At 42.5% G+C, this 19,505-nt stretch overlaps 1 protein-coding gene across 2 annotated transcripts in view; it reads right to left on the bottom strand.

The window, feature by feature from the left end:
• Positions 1-19,505, bottom strand: part of LOC123752340 (WD repeat-containing protein 87-like) — a 112,153-nt gene that overhangs the window by 80,382 nt on the left and 12,266 nt on the right. The window contains exon 2 of one of the 2 annotated variants that reach the window (XM_069306854.1): positions 16,719-16,893. The gene's annotated coding sequence lies outside the window, so the exon portion shown is untranslated. Of the gene's footprint in view, positions 1-8,828; positions 13,315-16,718; positions 16,894-19,505 lie in introns of those variants that run through there. The other variant, XM_069306855.1, reaches the window with a different exon arrangement.

Below are 19,505 nucleotides of genomic sequence, written 5' to 3'. Positions count from 1 at the left end.
ACAATAATTTCTTGTATATGCTTAAATTGCTGGTTAGCTATCTCTGCTGAGATTTCCAGCGATGTGAGATCAACTGAGTCTGTTTTCACCCAGCTGTCACATTGGTTGATTAACTCTGTCAAATGACATTTTAGGCCTTTCAGCCGTATTTTAGTTTTTTTCTAGTCTAGTCATGTTGACTATGGGTTGAAGCTTTATGGAGCTTATATAGCTACTTGGACAGCTATGATACTTGCTCTTATGTGTAGAGCAGGTATGGTTATTGACAGCCTAATATTTTCTTGGTTAGGCTGATTGTAATTTACCTCGTTTGGAGGTTGGCTACCTACCTAATAATAAGTAACTAATATTTGAGTAGTACTCTGCTGTCTCTACAGAGGTTCCTAGGCTTAGCTCCTCAAAATCAGCTTTGGATGGGCAGTAACACATAAGTAACACTCAAAGATGAACATAGACATATGTAAGAAAATATAATTACACAATTGTATAAAATAAAAGGTTTCACCCTACTTGGAGTCAGCACAATGTTAAAAATTATTACACCAGCACTGTCTAACAGTACTAGTTAGGTAATAATTCTACCTATTAATGCAGCTAATGGTTTAGGCTGAATTTGTACAAATCTTAGTACAATTGCAGTCTAAAATATCCTACCTCTGTTGGGTTGGCATAACTACAATAAATGGTGCAAAAATGTGTAAATATTAGTGCTATGTTTTTTTAGATTTTTGTAATTTTACATAATATATACACGTGTAAGAAAATAAGTGTATGAGAAATTTAATGAACACAAGATTATTAATTATGTTTGGCAAGTATTCTACTGCCGTAAATAATGTTTAACACCTGACAGAACTTCCTAATTGAGGAATATAATGTTATCAGGGTTAGTAATGATTAAATCATTTATGGCATCAGTATTTTGGGTTAGTATACTGGACCCTGAAATGATAATAAATTTACTGACTTAGGTGAATCAGTACTCACAGGTTTAATGTGGTTTAGGCTATGATATGGACAGTCTGTTTTTTTTTTTTTTTTTTTTTTGCAGGGATATTCCTGCGCGGGCCCTAAGCCTCTGACTGGCCCACTAAGTGTTGCTTGTTTCTGTTTTACTTGGGCGGAGTATGAGTATTTATTACTCGTAAGGTCGCTTCAGTAAGATTTTGCCATATGTGTTTAACAACTTCTGCCCTGTTGAATCTAAGTTGAAATCTTAATGGGTTTGTAACTGTGCACTGTGTTAGATAATGTTCCAGTGGTCTGTCGGGCATTTCTCCACAGTGTTGACATTTCCTCTCATCTTCCGGAACCTGTAAGCCTATTTCCCATGCACATGGGTATCCAAGCCTGATGCGATGTAAGTGTACTTCTGTTGCTCTACTGCTCCCTTTCATTAAACTAAGGGGTTCGTAGTTGGTTGAATTCTTGTACCAACCCGCAGATCCTGATGTTGCAACTGCTGTGTTGTGGTCACTGTACATCTTTTGCATTGCTCTGTTTCTAATTACTTTCTTAATCTGTGATAGACTCTGTGGTATGTAAATGTCTACATTTCTTCTCTTAGTTGCAAGTTTTGCAGCTTCGTCTGCAATGTCATTTCCTATTATTCCCACATGACTTGGCACCCAGTTGATAAGTACCCATCGGCCATGTCGTTTGAGTGTTTGCATTAATGATATAACATTTGTGATCAGATGTATGTTATCACATATGTTTTCTTGTTGCAAGGTTTCAATGGCGGTTCTCGAATCTGTATGTATGATAACATGTTGTCAGTGTTCAGCAAGAGCATGTTCCAAAGCCTTTTGAATGGCTAGCATCTCTGTTTGTAAAGTCGAACACCCATTTGAGAGCCTCCAACTATTTACAGAGTTTCCTACTTTAACTGCAGCTCCGGTTCCTTGCCCCTGCTGGTCTACTGATCCATCAGTGAAATAAGTGAAGCTGTCGGATGTCATGTTTGCTTCTATATGCATCTGTGCAATGTTACGTAGCAGATGAGGATTTGTCTGGTTCTTTTTTCCTTCAATAACCATAATCTTAAAGTCTGCTGGCGGAGATTCCCAAGGGGCTTGCATAACAAAGACTGCATGTATTTCGTCGACACCCTTCTCAGTGACTGTGTTTGTTATATCGAATGTATTGATGGTGTTTATCGCACACTGGGTCCACCTGTTGCTATTGGAGCCTCTTCTGTCCAGAGTTAGTGCTCCAGTGAGTATATCTTTGTTACGAACCCGGATCCAGCGTCCGTGCCTGGAGCAGTGACAAACACGCCATCTGTGGGTCAGCTCCCGAAACCCCCGCCAAACGAACGACGACACCTAGTGAGGACAGCGTGTACTGGCCTCGAGGACCAGTTTCCAGTCTGGTTCAGCGCTCAACACCGCCGCTCCTGACCTCTGGTGAGGTGGTGCTCCGAAGACAGCGCCATCTATGGAGTGGATATGTCGGGCGTTTGTATCTGAGCCTGTGAGTGTGGTGTATTAGTGTCCCGGTTATTAATGACGTGTCTGCTTACAGAGCCGACCTGGGACCACTGTGTTGAAGGTGTAGTCAGTCTACCCGAGGCAGCCAGTCTCCATACAGTGAAGTTTGCTGCAGCTGTCGTGACGTCGTCCCCCCGGAAGAACACTGTGGTGTGTTAAGCCTGCCAGTGGAGTGGCAGTGGAAGGATTTACCCGGGACCGACGGTTGGAGACGATAATCCACTGGGGTATTGAGGACAGGAGGGTGATTGGTGATATCACACGAGACTCCTGTCTAGGGCGTACCCCTTTTATCGTTCGTGGAGTGGCCGTACCAGCCTTGGTGGCTCAGTACCTGCCAGCAGACCTGCTGGACGTGTGGTTGACGGCCTCCACGACGGTGCCCCCAGTGGACCTGTGTTGTGGCTGACCTGTGGCCAGGGTAGACTCGGTGTTCTCAGAGGACACGTCTTGAGGCCACGACGAAAGCACCGCGGACTCAGCACCTAGCTTCGAGGATCCATAGTCTCCAGCAGAAGACTACAGTGTTGATCCCCTTTGTAAAGTGTTAATACCCCTCCCCATTGTGTACGTTTTACTTTTATATATTTAAATGGTGAAGGTTATATTATATTATATTAAGTTCTTACCTTTCTTTCCCTACTCCCTTTAAGTTACTTGCGTCACGGATCGCATCCCTTGATAGCCTCTACTGGCTTGGGGCCGGATATATATCTTCCTCTAACTACATCAGAGTAAGAACCCCGTTGCGTCCCGAGAGGGCCGTAACAATCTTTAAGTGAACTGATTCTAGGTCTAGTTAATATCTTGGTCAGCATGCACGCAGCAATCACTTTTACCCTTATTTCAATCGACGTTAGCTTGGTTTCTAGTCTTAGGTTCAGTATTTTAGTCCATCTGGGAGCTCCTGTTATGATTCGTAATGCATCGTTTTGAATAACCTCAACGTTTACCCACTGACCAGGAGAAAGAGTGAGTAAGGCAGGCACTGCATAATCAACTAGGGAACGAACGGCGTGTATGTAAAACATTCTTAACACTTTGTGTCTTGCTCCTAGACGGGGCCCTGTGATTGCTCTAATTATATTTAGTCGTGATTTTGCTTTCTCCTTTAGATATTGAATTTGCTTGTTGAATGTCATTTTAAAATCTATCCACACTCCGATATATTGATATTGTGAAACCCACTGAAGGTTAATGTCTTGAATGTGTAGGTGCCTGTCTGGAGTGCTGCCACCTAGTCTCATTGCCTTAGACTTCTGTGCAGATATTTTTAGCCCTAAAACGCTGCATTCAGATGTTACTTTATTTAATACACCTTGTGCTTTATTTAGAGGTGAAGGACCTGTACTGACTAATGATATATCATCAGCATAGCTTAGCAATTTAACCCCTTCTGTAAATGTCATGGTAACAAGGTTTTCCATAAGGATGTTAAAAAGACTAGGACTGAGGACTCCTCCTTGAGGAGTCCCATTCTCATGCAAGTGGTAGTCCGACACATGTCCTTGCAACTTTACTCTGGCATACCTGTGACTTAAGTAATCTTGAATCCATACTGGCATATTTCCCTTTACACCTTTTTTAACTAAGGTGTGTAAAATTGCTTGCGGGCTTGCAAGTTCGAATGCTTTTTCTAGATCAAGGAAGATCACTATAGCTGGACCTGAGTTAACTGTTCCTAGTAATGTTGCTATGCAGTTGGCAGTACCTACTCCTCTAGTGAAGCCAAAATGTGTTTATGAAGGTCTCCAGTCTTCCACAGTAGCCTATTTAAGACCATCCGTTCTGCAGTTTTACTAATGCATGATGTTAATGAAATGGGTCTGTAATTGCCAGGTTCTGTCGGCTTAGGAATCGGTATGATGTCTGCTTTCTTCCAAGAGGTCGGTAGTTTGCCTTGCTGCCAAGATGCATTGATGACGTCCAATATTCCTTGTTCTCCAGCAGGACCTGCATGTGCGATCATTGAGTATGTAATGTTATCAGCACCTGGTGCAGTGTCCTTACCACCTTTTTTGGCCCTGATTAGTTCTTGTTTGGTGAAGGGACAGTCACATTCGTCATTTATAGCTATGCTCTCATGAATGACTGTCAACCTATTTTGTTTTAATTGTTCTTGCTGCCTTCGGACCATTGCAGGAAGCTGATATGAAGCTATTCTTTCTGCAAATTGGAGAGCAAGTCTCTCAGCCTCCTGCAATGGTTGAATACATACCTGTGGTCGGGCTGGACGACCTGATATAGTTTTAATCTGACCCCATATCTTGTCAAGACTACTATGTTCATTTAGAGTTTGACACCACTCAAACCATCTTGCCTCCTTTACTTCTCGAGAAACTCGTCTTGTTTCAGATATCACCGCTCTTAGCAGAGTTCTTCCTTCTGGTGTGGGATTTCACTTTAGATGTTTTCTGAAGATGTTGACTCTGTGGTTCTGTTCTTTAACTTCATTACTATAGAACCAATAGTTCTTTCGCTTTGTGTTTCCTGTGATAATGATTGGAATAGCTTTGTTTGCAGCAGCTGTAATGGCTTCCTGCAGATTGGTCTCGTGTATGCTCAAATCCTCAGGTGGCGTATATGTTGCATACCATTTTTCAAGTTCTTCTTGGTATATATTCCAATTGGCCTTTCTTAAATTCCACCTAGGTTGTGCAGGTGGTGTAGGAAGTCGTTCTATGTTTAGTGTTGTGACAGTAGCATAGTGGTCACTGGTGATCACCGGGTCTACTTCCCACTTCGCCTGATGCTTGAGTGCTGTTGAGATTAATGTAAGATCAAGGGAACCTCCTAGAATGTGAGTGGGTTCCCCAGTGTTGAGAAGTGTAATTTCAGGTACTTCTCGCAGAGCTGCAGCTAAATGGCGCCCATCTGCATTGGCTGGCCCAGTCACACCTAACTCTTGATGATGAGCATTAAAATCCCCAACAATAATTACATTTTCCTGCGTGGCCCAAGGCAAGCACTGCCTCTGCTTCAAGTTTACGTCTAGGGGGCTTGTAAACGTTGTATATGAGGAGCTCAATATTAACCATATTCACTGTTACTGCTAATACCTATACTTCATCTCCACACGAAACTGGGTCTATTTTCTTGCTGGCGTTCCTGACTATGGTCATTAACCCTCTTTGTCTTCCCTGCTCATACGGTATAACATTGTGCTGATATCCAGCTAATCTGAAGTATTTCGTGGCTGGGAAAAGAGTTTCTTCCAAAACGATTATATCTGCTTTCGTGCTGATTGCAGCCTCCTGAAGTGTGTGGTTTTTATTTCCAAGACCTTGTATGTTCCACTGTAGTATTCGTAATGGCCAGACGACGGTTTTGGTTGGTGTTGCCTGTTCTAGTAGAACTCTTCTTCGGAATCGACCTCTATATTCTCCACCTCGCAAGTCGTGTCGCTGCAAATCGGACTGCATTGATTGCTCGTGGTCATCCTCGGCATTGTTGGAATCTGTGCATAACTGTGGTCCATCACTTTGTTGTTGGTATTGCTGCATGTCGGACTGCATTGATTGCTCGTGGCTGTTTCTTGTGTTGTTGGAACCTGTGCATCTCTGCTGTTCAATACGTCTTTGTTGGTGTTGTTGCATATTAGACTGCATTGGCTGTTGTTGTCTGTCTCTTGTGTTGTAAGATTCTGTTGATCTTGGGTGGTCACTGCTTCTTGCAGTTGCTTTTGTAAATGTTGATGTTCTGGTGTCTTGACTACCCGACTGTTGTTGGAAGTCTGTATGTCCATGTTGCGTTGTTTGTCCTCTTGCTCTGTCTTGTCTCAGACTGTCTGTTTCTTGTGTAACTGTGGTCTGCTGCACGATCTTGTCCATTATCACACAAGTGATTTCTTGAGTCTGTTGCTGTGAGGCGTTCTGCGTCATCTGTAGGCAATTGATAATGGTCTCTGCCATGATCTTCACGATGTTTTTCAGCTGGACCTCGGTGGTAAAACTGTATATCTGTTGTGTTGATTCCGAAAGTAATTGTTTTTTGCTCTTTTGCATTTGCTGTATTTCTGCAGCACTTTTGTGTATTTTTTGATTTGGAATTAATAGATTCGGGAATTTTGCTCTGTGAGAGTGGGTGCCTGTTGTGGCTGTGCACGAGTGTTCCAGACGTTGGTGTTGGTGTATGTGGTGCTGGTCTGTGTGTTTATCCTGGCCTGAGCTGTCTGCACTTTTTCTTTCCGTGAAGAGCAGGTTGTGCTCCAGGCATGATGTTTGCCTCCACAATTTGGACATTTGGCTGTTGTGGCCTGGTTTGCCTTGTGCTTGGCTATACAGTCTTTGGTGGGATGTCTCAGGCTGCACACTCCGCATCTCTCCTGTTCGGTGCAGCGTAATTGATGGTGGCCGTATTTCTGACACCTGAAGCAGCGCAGGGGTTCCGGGACGTATGGTCTCTGTCGGTATGTTCCCCAATTTCCAAGACTGAATGTTTCTGGCACATGCCCCATGACGGTCACCAGAACCTGACGTGTTGCTGCCTTGTCTACTTTTGTGCGGCATCCTTCCGCATTCAGGATTTGCTTGTGTTCTAGTACTGGATCCAGGGGAAAGTCGATTGGGTATCCCAAAAGCACGACTCATGTGCGTCTTTCTGAAGGGTCCAGCTTTTCCAAGCATACAGGTTTCCCTTGCAGTACTCTTACTTTTTTCAAGTAATCTGCAGTCTTTTGGTCTTGTGGTGTCATTATTATCACATTAACGTGTTATATTCCACCCGAGTGCTTGTGGGTCTGTTACAAACCCAAGTTCATCGTCAGAGCATGGAGCAGTGACGTCAACGCCATCTGTGAGTCCGCTCCCGAAACCCCCCCACCCCCCGAAGTGGACGACGCCATCTAGTGGTAGCAGGAATATGCCAGCTGGACATGCTACATTCTTGTCCTGGTAGCTCCTGAGGTAGCTAGTGCTGACCTCTGGTGAGGTGGTGCTCAGAACATCAGCGCCATCTATTGAGCTAGAAGCTGTACGTTTGTGTATAAGCCAGTAAGTGATGTTTCCTAGTGGTTCCTATGTAGTGTCCCAATACTGATGACGTATCTGCTTTCACAGAGTCAACATAGGGCTGCTGTGATGCAGGAAGAGTCAGTCTACCCAAGGCAGCCAAGGTCTCTTCACCAGTCTGCTTTGCAGAAGCAGTGAGCCGCCGCCGGACGAGAACTGTAGTGTTCAACTGTCTTCCTGAGGAGTGGCAGTGTCGGGATTCGCCGTACCCGGGGCTGGCTGGTGGAAGAGATGTCCGACTGTGGTGCCGAATGAGGAGAGTAACCAGCGAGTTGCACGAGGCTCCTGCCTAGGACTCGCAACCCTAGTATTCGTCGTAAAGTGGCCTAACAGCGTGAAGCTGATAGGCCGCTTCATAGTGGCCTAATAGACCTGCTGATTATTAGTGGCCTAATTGAAGCTAACTAAATAATAACTAATAATAATAAATAATAACTAAATAATAAATAACTAATGATATTAGTGGCCTAATAGAAGCTGATAGACCTGCCAGCTACAGGCTGGACTGTGGTTGTGGGCCTTCACGACGAGGCACCCAGTGGAATTGTGATTTGGCTGGCCTGTGGCCAGGGTAGATTCATTGTGGTTTCCTGGTACTTGCAGAGGGTAGTGCCGTGGAATAGGAAATCAGGCAAGACTGCACGGAGCGAGCTTCGTCAAGTGTTCAGCGGCTTCAGTGAGATGATAATGTACATTGTGTAGTGATATTTCCCGTTTGTGACTTTTATTTATCCATGGTGGTGGGAAGACTAATTATACATAGTATAAAGTGACGGACTTGTGTGTTTAATGTACCTCCCCTTTTCATTTTTACTTGCATTACTGAACTCGCCCCTTGAAAGCCTCTACTAACTTGGGGCCGGATACCCAAACTCTAATACCATCAGAAAAGAACCCGGTTGCGTCCCATTAAGGCCGTAGCAGGGTCAGACATAAAATCTTAGACTGGCTTCAGTAGGGGGCCTCCAAAGTTCCTGTGATTTTAGTAGAAATCCGGTTGTATGACTTTTACAAGTCAGAAGTGGTCTAGTACATGACTGGCAATGTTGGGGTCATAAGTTCGTGCCCACCTTATAGCCCTAGTGGATTTTCTTATTATTATTATCATTATTATTATTAATAATAATATCATTATGCAAAGAAATCTTAATAACACGAATATCAATGAAAATCATTTTAAGCCCTTAAGCAGCTAAGGGATCCTGAGGACATTTACATTCCTGTGCGCAAGAAAAAAAAATTCTAAATTTTTTTTTCGTCTTCTAAACATGTTAATTTGTGTCCCCTGAGCACAGGAAAAATAATAACAAAAATCTATTGTACTTACCAATGACGTAATTGAGCCGACAAGATTACGATGACGTCACAGAGCGTGAGCGCTCAAGGGTGATGCTTCAGCGAGCCGTCACTCACGGCCACTCAGGAGGCCCGAGTTACCGAGAATTTATTTTTGCAGCATTATTTATAGTATTCTTGGGACATTTTACAATATTTTTTTTCGCTAGTATTGTTCCAATTATTATCACTAGACGTTGTATTATAATAAAACTGGTATAAACTCACTACGCTCTCATATATTAGTGTCACAAGTATGCCCATCAAAATGGTATAGTTTACAGGAAATATTCAATGTATTTGGGTTTTTTCAATATAAACACTAAAATTAACTTGATATGTACATTTATTTACAGAAGTATTACACATTTAGTAGTCCTGGAGACTGTGATACTGTGCGAAACAGTCGATATGGCACTGAGGGACTGCACACGCTTCGCACCATGTTAACACCAATTTACGTTTCTGTGGCCTCAATTTGGTACTGGAACACACAACACACCAACGCTGGCCTGCTGCACGAGCTCCAGTTGGTGGTAATTTCTTTCTTTGGTGTACCAGGAAGGCCACCCTGTAAGCGAGCCTGGGTTCAGGAGCATGGTTCAATATTGGGTCTCGAATGGGTCTTTGTATGCCAGGGGTGTCCTTGCCAAATTTACCTAGTAACTGTTTCACAAGTTGAAAACTAAATGAATGTCGGAAAATCCGATAGCATTTAATATATCATACAGACAGATAATAGCTGTATTGTATAAACAAGTTACCCATAGAAAACGTAACTTGTAGTGGAATTACCGTCTATAGAAAACGGGATATCATTACCACATACTATTATAAATCACCACCTATTATGGTGGGAATTATTTTTAAATACATTAGTCTTTGGACTTTACCATCATAAAAACATCTAATATAAATTGACTTAATTATCAATATTAAAGTAGAGTAAATGTGACTCTTCTATCACTTATTGACATCTGGACAATGTAAGCCAGGCGTCAGTGAGGAAGGAGGGGAGCCATTGTTGTTGTCACCTCCGAGACGCGTGGAGCAAATTCGGCTCCTATTATATCTGGACAATGTCGGCCAGTAGCGTCAGTAGTATGGAGTGTTAGACATTGCCATTGTTTATATTGAGACCACAGAGGCTCACGGGAGCAAATTCGGCTCCTGTTAATTCTCTTGGACGAAGTGTTATGGAAGATCAGAGTAGTGATCTGCCATCATCAACACGCTGTCATCAAAATTCAAGGGAAGTGTCTTTCCGAAACCCGTTTATCTTTCATTTATGGCCATTAATGTCAGTGGATATAGGGTTAGCCGCTTAGAGCACGAGATAGCCTCAAACTAAATGTAATTAAGCCAGGTCTTCATGGTTCCATGTATAGTGTTTTCTCTGATATAGCTTGTCATATATAGGATTCTGGCTTTACAGCTAGCGCCCTTTTGACAGATCAAGACGAGGAAGCATGCTTTGTGCATCAGTTACCAGGGTGATGGAAGCTACCTCAAAGAGGGAAAATGTGGTGTCTACACCCTAGTTATACCTGGTGGACTAAGACCTGCTGTACTATAATATAAGGAACCTTTTCAATGTATGTAGTCTAATACTGTAGTTTGATTGGCTGCATATATATAAATTAAATTAATATAAACCCCCCTAATGTGTAGAGGATCGATTTGTGAGATTATGAGATTATTGCAGAAATACAGTCCACTTATCATTATACAAATTGCTATCGACGTATATAAATTAACGTAAATATAAATTCTATATATATTCATATAAATTAAATAAATATAAATCTCACAGGTCGGTTCCCACAATGAACAGAAATTTGGTTTTCTACCTGTTTTCACATGATACATGTTGTAACTGTTCAGCATTGTTATGTCAATAAGATGGAAAATCATTTTCTTTGTTCTTTGTTTTCGCTGTTTTCCGTACACACTCTACAGCACCCACCATCATGTCACGTTTATCAACTAAATGCATGTTGATGTTGTAGTCCATCACACAATCTGGCTTTTATATTATTTGCTTTGTTGTTCTGTTCACCTTGCCACTGTCCATCATTGAACCAGGATGAATGGTGGTCAGCATGTTCACTTTGTCTGTCTTTCTACCGCACTGAAAGTATTGCACCACTTTTTCTTACCTCGCAATCACCTACTTGCATAGCAGTGTCAAACACAGGCATTTCCCTTCGTTTTGACTTTACTATGCCACACACACTCCAGTTTTATTTTCAAGCAAGAATTTGGTTAGTAAGGGACTGGTATAATAGTTATCTGTGTACAATATGTGGCCCTTGTTCAGATATGGTGCAAGTAGTGCCTTCACCACACTACCTGAGAAGCCATGTGTGTCATTAGCAGGAATATCTACATTTGTAGCGGAATACAGTATCATGTGTAACACCATTCCTGATTCACAGTCACAGAGCACAAAGAATTTCAGTCCAAATCGGTGACGTTTTGAGGGAATATACTGCTTGAAGGCTGCACGTCCTTTGAAAAGCACAAGGGATTCATCAATAACCAGCTTCTGAGCTGGTATGTAGTAATCTCGGAACTTTTCAATCAGGTCATTTAGCACGTGCCTCACCCTCCAAAGCCTATCATCCTGTGTCTCGTCTGCATTATTTGCAAAATGAAGGCACCGTAGGATCATCAGAAATCTGTCTCGGGACATATATTTCCCGAACAATGGTGTTGGAACAGCGTTGTCTTTGCTCCAATAATCTGATATTACGTGTTTCACACAATGTTTCATCAACATACAAATTGCGAAAAACACATACAGTTCACCTACAGTTGTCACTTTCCAACGTTATGAAAATTCTGATACCTCCTCACCTTCAATGAGATCGGCCGCAGGTCTGTTCGTTTCGTGAACAATGTGTTCCATGAGCAGCTCATCAAAATATGCAGTAAAGAAGTCCATTTCACTCATTTCGTCACCAGTATCAGGGAAAAGATCTGTAATTCCCACATCTCTATTGTCAAAGTCGGGAATTTGTGGAACAAAATCTTCCCCATCACTCCACACAAATAAACCTGCTGTCTTCCGAGAGCCATTAGCTGCACCACGGCGAGGAATCCGGGGACCAGGAGCTGAAGCAGGTCTAGAAACAGTAGGGGCAGGAAGGGTCGCTGAGGGAAAAGTATTGGAACATGAGGGGATTTGTTCCTCATTGTCGCCATATGAGGCAGTCTCCGTGGTGTAGTGGTCAGACACTCGCCTGGCGTTCCGCGAGCGCTATGTCATGGGTTCGTATCCTGGCCGGGGAGGATTTACTGGGCGCAATTCCTTAACTGTAGCCTCTGTTTAACTCAACGGTAAAATGTGTACTTGGATGAAAAAACGATTCTTTGCGGCAGGGGATCGTATTCCAGGGACCTGCCCGAAACGCTACGCGTACTAGTGGCTGTACAAGAATGTAACAACTCTTGTATATATCTCAAAAAAAAAATATATATATATATTGTTTCATGTGGCGGCGCTTGTCTGGCTGGGCAGCTGATGCGGCGAAACTTGTACTGGCACTAGCAGGCGGGGCGAAACAATTTTCCGATTCTACATCACTAAACCTGAGAATGATTCACCTGTTTCAGACTCGTCGATCATATCATAAACTTGCAATGGAACACATGAACTATGTGCTTGGGCGCGAAGTGGTGTTGAGTAGTAGCGGGTAACTCTCGTGGCATCCTCACCCTCGTGGCACCAACATGTTCACCCTCACTATCCATGGTTTCTATTTCTTCAGGCTGTGTATAGTCCTCATCTATATCAGAGTCGTCAATATCAGATTCGTCAACGTCCTTGAACAATTCATTGACTATTTCGTCTTCGGTCAAAGACTGCGATGCGCAGTGCGCTGAGCGAGGTCGGACGCTGGGTCGTGATGTGCTTGCCATGGTGTCTGGCCACTAACTAAGGCCTGGGAAACAAAGGAGGCCTGCTCTAGATTTTTTTCAAGATGGCGTCTGTTTACAATCGCCCCTGGCTATGGTATGGGTGACCCTTTACACCGCGGGACATTTGAATCGTGCCTGGCACCCTTTGGCGTATATATACGCCATGCGCACGGTGGGACATGTTACTCATGGTGTATATATACGCCATGCGCAGTTTAAGGGTTATGCAATAGAGTGGCTTGAATCTGCATTCTGTTGAATCCAAGACACCTGCCTTAATGACTCACCCATGGTGGTACTAAAGTTGACAAACATGGAACTCTATTGAATTCACTGGGAGGTTCTGGAGGCCCAAAACTGGAACCCAACCAGGGTTTTACAGCCAACCCAACCACATTCTGGCCTACGGTAATGGCTTTCACACTCTTACACCACACTTAAATCGCATAGAAATCACAATTGCGTGATATATCAATGAAAATCATTTAGAGACTATGGAGTGAATATATCATGCTATTGTGTGATATATTCAATCTGTATTATATGACTGGGTTTTATAACTATTTTTACTATAATAACTAATACAACTCGACCCATTATGCATATTTGTTTACATATTTAAGCGGCACTCGTATGTTTCATTCACTTCCAATGCCAGCATTCAAAAATTCAAATGTTTATTTAGGTAAAGTACGTACATACAGGGTGTGATACAAATATTGATGAATTTATAGAGCTAGTACATACAATGCCTAAAGCCACTATTACGCAAAGCGTTTCGTGCAGGAAAACACTAAACACTAAAACTTAATACTAATTGAGATTAAAGTATAAAATGTGTTGAGAAAATATAAATATAAAAAGGGGAAAATATGGCAGAATAACAGCAAGAAAACAATTTGGTCGACAAACAGCATTGTTTAAAAAACAGCGGACATGGGTTGACATTATAGGGGTAAGGTAGGTTACAGGGAGTTAATTAGGTAGTGTTTAGTTTTTATCTTAAACTGGTTGAGAGAGGTAGTCTTTAACATGATTGGGAAGGTCATTCCACATTCTGAGTCCTCTACAAATCAAGGGACCCAGAATGTGGAATGACCTTCCCAGTCATGTTAAAGACTGTAAATAAATTCTGTAATTCTGAATTCTATTGCGAATATGTGAGAGAGGGTTGAGGGAGATGGAAGCATGGCGACGCCATGAGTAGCGACCCAACTCTCGCAAGAGTCGGAGCTGGACTAGCGACGCCATCAGAAGTACAACACGAGCATCCAGGGAGAGGCGAATTTCCAACAATTCTACGATAGGCCCTTGCAATTAATCGGCCTAGTAGCAAGCAACCTAAGGATTGCATCAGTGGACAACAAGCAGGTTAAGTGTTCTTATATTATTAATCGAGCTCTTTTAATTTTATAATACACTGTCCATCGTTACACCACAAGACCTCCCCAAACAACAAGTACGTCTGTAAGGAATTTTTTATGTCCCTCCTAATGAATAGTGATGACACAATCTACCTGGTGTAGGCAATTTGTACATTTAATTGGAATTTCAGCCCGTGTTGAAGCGGCCGTAGTCTCATCATTTCCCACGCCACGCTCTGGGCTCACGTATCTAGCAAGCACCAGACGACGCCATCATGACTCTGCATCTCCGTTTGCTGTCACAGCTAAACAAGTTCAATTCAGTTTATTTCATTACGTATTGGTTGATAACTAACAATTATTTAAGGATATTTCATTTACATGATTTAGGAAATCAAGTACAATTTGATAGCCTCACAAACTTCATATGAGAATAAATTTCTTGTCTAACCATTACTCAATATATTCATGTTACTAACCATTGGTAGTAATGTTAGGCTATTGTAGTATCTTGAGGCCCATTCACCTCTAATTATCATTGTACAATTTTGCAATTAATTATATCATTAACTTCAGTGATCGAACCACACTGAAATGATGTCAGGGATGCAATAGTCTTTTGACATTTAACCCCCCCATTTTGGGTGAGAAGATTTGATTCATAAATTACAGTCAATATATATTCAAGATAATAATTATCAATAATATCCATAGGACACTAGTTCATGGATTTAATAGTAAACCACTTGCTCTACCCAGTTTCCACTTTTCTTTTAAAAAGTGGTGGTCCTTTGTAGCTATCGAATTAGCATCAATTTAAATGAATTTCATGAGTCAAGTTTTCCCACAGTCAACATCTAAACAAGGGAAGTGTATTAATGAAACCCATTTTCTTATCTAGTCATTTTCTGGCCAGTTAATTTTAAGTAGATATAGGGCAAACCAGTTAGCACGAGAGACAACAACTCAACGCAGGTAATCATTCATTGGTCCTTATCATATAATATACAGTATTTTCTCTGATATAGCTGTCATATATAGGATTCCTGTTTTACAGCAAGTGTTCTTTTAACAGGAATAGAAGAAAAAAGCAAGAATTTATCTTGGTACATCAGTACATAGGTGGTGGATGCTAGTCTCTCAACTACGAGGATTATTTGGTGTCTTCATCCTTGATTATACCTGGTGGACTAGGCCTACTGTACAATAAGATAAGACCTCTAAATTATCAATACTAATATAGGTAGTTTAATACTGTAGTTTGAATGGCCCCCCAGGGAATTATGTCGGAAAACCAGACACCATTTACTAATATTAAATACAATATGCAGATAATATTGCTGCTGTTGTATACACAAGTTAACCCATAGAAAATGTTGCCTGTAGTGGAAATTTCCGTCAATAGAAAACAGGATATCATTGCCACATTGTGCTATAAATATGCCAGCTATTCTATTGGGAATTATTCTTAAAGCAGCAGTCTTTAGACTTTTAACATCATAAAAACAGCTCATTTGAATTAACTTAATTATCAGTATTAATATAGAGTAAATGTGAACTTTCTACAACTTATTGACATCTGGACAAAGAGCCAGGGCCTCAGTGGTAGCGAGAGGTCAGCCATTGTTTAAGACCGAGTCACTGGAGCGAGTTCAGCTCCTATAATTCTCCCTTGGACGAAGTGTTTTGGAGATCAGATTAGTGCTTCTTCCATCATCAACACGCAGTCAACATCTAAACAAGGGAAGTGTATTACCAAAACCCATTTTCTTATCTAGTCATTTTCTAGCCAGTTAATGTTAGGTAGATATAGGGCGAACCGGTTAGCGCGAGAGACAACGACTCAACCCAGGTAATCGTTCCTTGGTTCTTATCATATAATATACAGTATTTTCTCTGATATAGCTGTCATATATAGGATTCCTGCTTTACAGCAAGTGTTCTTTTAATAGGTATAGAAGAGGAAGCAAGAATTAATCTTGGTACATCAGTACATGGGTGGTGGATGCTAGTCTCTCAACTACGAGGATTATTTGGTATCTGCATCCTTGATTATACCTGTTGGACTAGGCCTACTGTACAATAAGATAAGGCCTCTAAATTATCATTACTAATATATGTAGTTTGATTGGATGCATATATATATATATATATCTTTGGACAACACTTGTTGTCCAAAGTTAATCTTCAAGTTAATCTTCACTTGTGGTTTATGCAAGTATAGGCTTATATATATATATATATATATATATATATATATATATATATATATATATATATATATATATATATATATATAATATATATATATACAAAAGATCTTACATTCATGTAAAACCACTAGCACACATTGCGTTTCGGGTAGGTCCTTAACGCTAATTTTCCCTGGAATACAACCTACCAAATTGTTTAACAACCATGTACCCATTCACTGCTAGATGAACAGAGGCGCACAGTTAAGGATTGGCGCCTAGCCAATCCTCCCCGGCTAGAATACGAACCCAGGCCAAATTACTCATGAAGCGCAGGGCGAGTGTCTTACCACTACACCACGGGGCCTGGCTAGTTATATAAGAAACCAAGAGAGGACTGACCCGCCAGGAGGCTGTAACAGGCTGGCCACATGACAAGCGCGGCTCACACCAGCGTCGCTCACATCACTCAGCTCCAGCCACACTCCCCTGGTGCCCGGCGCTGCTGGGGTCACTTGCTGCGGCCTGGGTAAGGGCACCAACGCTGCCGGGGTCACTCTTGCTGCTACTCGCACCTCTGTAATAGTCCACAAGACTGTGAGGAGTATTATTTTCACACTACAACGACCTGCAACTGCATGCAACAGCACCAACACCGGTAGTGCCCACTCTGCAAGAGGTCAAATGGCGGAGTTTGCAACTGCAATGGCCCCCTGGTGGATATGCCAGATGTTAGGTTCTGGACAACACTTGATCCAAACGAGCATACAGATACTTCCGTCACTTGGTCGTTAACCTCTCCAACTGCTTAAGCAATCTAGGGGATAGAGTAATGGGTTCTCACACCAAATTTAGTATTTAGTGTTAACAGGCTATGGGATCTTGATATCCTGAGCCAACCCAATTAATAACAAATAGCAATAATTAACAGCAGAGCAAAATACCAGGGCAGTACTCAGGAAGGGAATGACAGAAAGACATGCGTACAGCTAAATACATTTATTCAATAAACTTACTCACTAATGCATATAATATGATGTTACGTTACATGAATCTAGAGTGTCACGTTTAACAGCTTAACAATACTATATGCAACCGGACTCAGTCCCACCACTCTGGCTGGCATGTACGAGACCTCAGTTTCTTCGTCTCTAACCTAACCTTACCCACCCTACGAGTGCGACAAACCAAAAATATCCATGAGTTTCGCAGTTGTGAAGGTGAGGGAGCCTAATGCAGCCGCAGATGTGTCAAAGACACGTCAGGAGCCTATCGAAGCCGACTCGGACCGACGTCCCTTCACGAGTGATGATGTAGTTGAGCACGGGAATTGTCTGAAGAGAAACGCAAAGTCATGGTACAGGATGAGCCAAAAGCGGTTTCGAATGGAGTTTCTGCACAAGGAGGTAGGTGTATGTTATGATGTGGCAAGAGTGGTTATTATGCCAGGGAGTGTGACCAGCCAGTGAAAACGGTGGGGCTGGCAATGGCGGAGGCTACGAAGCCTAGTGTGATCCCAAGGGCGTCAGGGACGCAGGGAAACCTTGGTAATATAGTAACAGTTCCCCACCCCTTCGTGAGCGAAGGAACTGTGGTAGTTGGTGACCTATCACCATCCAAAGTGCGCATCTTGAGAGATATGGGGCTAACCAGAGCCTCATGGTGGAGTCCCCGTTGTTGACAAATGAGAGCAACATACGACCCGTAGGGGCAGTTAGAGTGCACAGTCTCTTGGTGCAAAGAGACATTTGCTGCTTTTCGAGTTTATAATGAGATGCGACTATTTCGAGAGGAAGAGGACTGTGGGCGTCTGCCTGAGCCTTCCCATAGACGATGTACAGGTGGTTCTTGGGAATGATGTGTGTGTGGAATGACTATCCTTCCAAGGAAGCCAAAGGAGTGCCAGGCGTAATCCCAGTGCACAGGAGGTAGTGGCAGTAGTAGGACCACGCTGACGGGAATGTCGAAAACCAAACCCGAGTGGCGTAGGACCGAGCAGAGGACTCATGAGTTTATGCACGCCAGGGGTGGGAAGAGAAACAAATTAGTGGTAATAAGTTCACAAACAGGAGATTCTAGGTGTTGTCAGAAGAGCTAATGTGAATGTAGCTACTGACGAGAGAACGAATGGATGTAAGGGATTAGAGACGATGCCAGAGGAAAGGTGCAGGAGCACGTCATGGTAACTGTTTGTTCCACAAATGGGCGAATGGCAGAGCAAGAAGTACGGTGTGTTGGTAGGGAAAAGCAGAAGAAAGCAATGGCAGGTATTATGAGTAATTACATTGCCGACAAGGAATGGCATAATTACAAGGATCCACAATTATAGCAGGTCATACACAAGGTATTCCTTCTTCCTGTAGACCAAGTAGTCGACTTGTACGATCCAGCATTGTAATTTCTATTTCCTCCATAACTTCTGTTAAAATTGCTCACGCTAGGATTTGAATTTTCCCCACCAAGCTTCCCGACTTTTTTCTCAAGGTTGCTCTCCCTCTACTGTTGTCTGAAACTCGTTTCTGTTCTGCTGCTGCTGTGATTTAAAGAAGCCTTGCTTTTTCGGGTTTACTGGAGCTGGTCGGGCATACTGCTGTTATACTGCCATGAGGATTCCTTGTGTGCATGGTAATGCCTATGCCAACATATCCGCTCTATCAGCTGCCTCTCTTAAATTTTTAATTCCAGCTGCCTGGATTCGTAGCCTCGCGTCGGGGTATGTCAATTCCATGATTTTTTCTAGCAAAATCAACTGCTTGAGATCCCCAAACGTTTCCGTTCACAAAGCCTTCAATCACCTATGGAACTTTTGGTCTAGTTCTCGGGCTGTCTCGGCAAACGTTCTCCCCGGAGTTCTAGTTCTAGCTCCTCGGAACTGAACTGAACTTCTGTAAGCTTCCGGGATGAGCTGGAACGATCTCAGCATTGCCTTCTTAACGGCTTCATAATCCATACATTCGTCCACTGCTAGCATGTTATATGTTAACATGCTAGCTAACATGCTCTGGCCTCACCCATCAGTTTACCTTGGATGAACTGGGCCCATTCATCTTCGGGACATCCCTTCACCGTGGCCACCTTCTCAAACTGCTCAAAGAAGTCCTCGTATTTCTGTGGCACGAATATCGGGATGTCTCTTTCCTTGATGAGTGGCTCTTGTGGGTGGGCTTGGCATTATCTTCTGGGTTCCAT

This window comes from Procambarus clarkii, chromosome 59 (genome assembly GCF_040958095.1).
Source record: "Procambarus clarkii isolate CNS0578487 chromosome 59, FALCON_Pclarkii_2.0, whole genome shotgun sequence".
In the NCBI taxonomy this organism is placed as follows: Eukaryota; Metazoa; Arthropoda; class Malacostraca; order Decapoda; family Cambaridae; genus Procambarus; species Procambarus clarkii.
The sequence above is the reverse complement of the archived record's forward strand: the minus strand, read 5'-3'. Positions and strand labels throughout refer to the sequence as shown.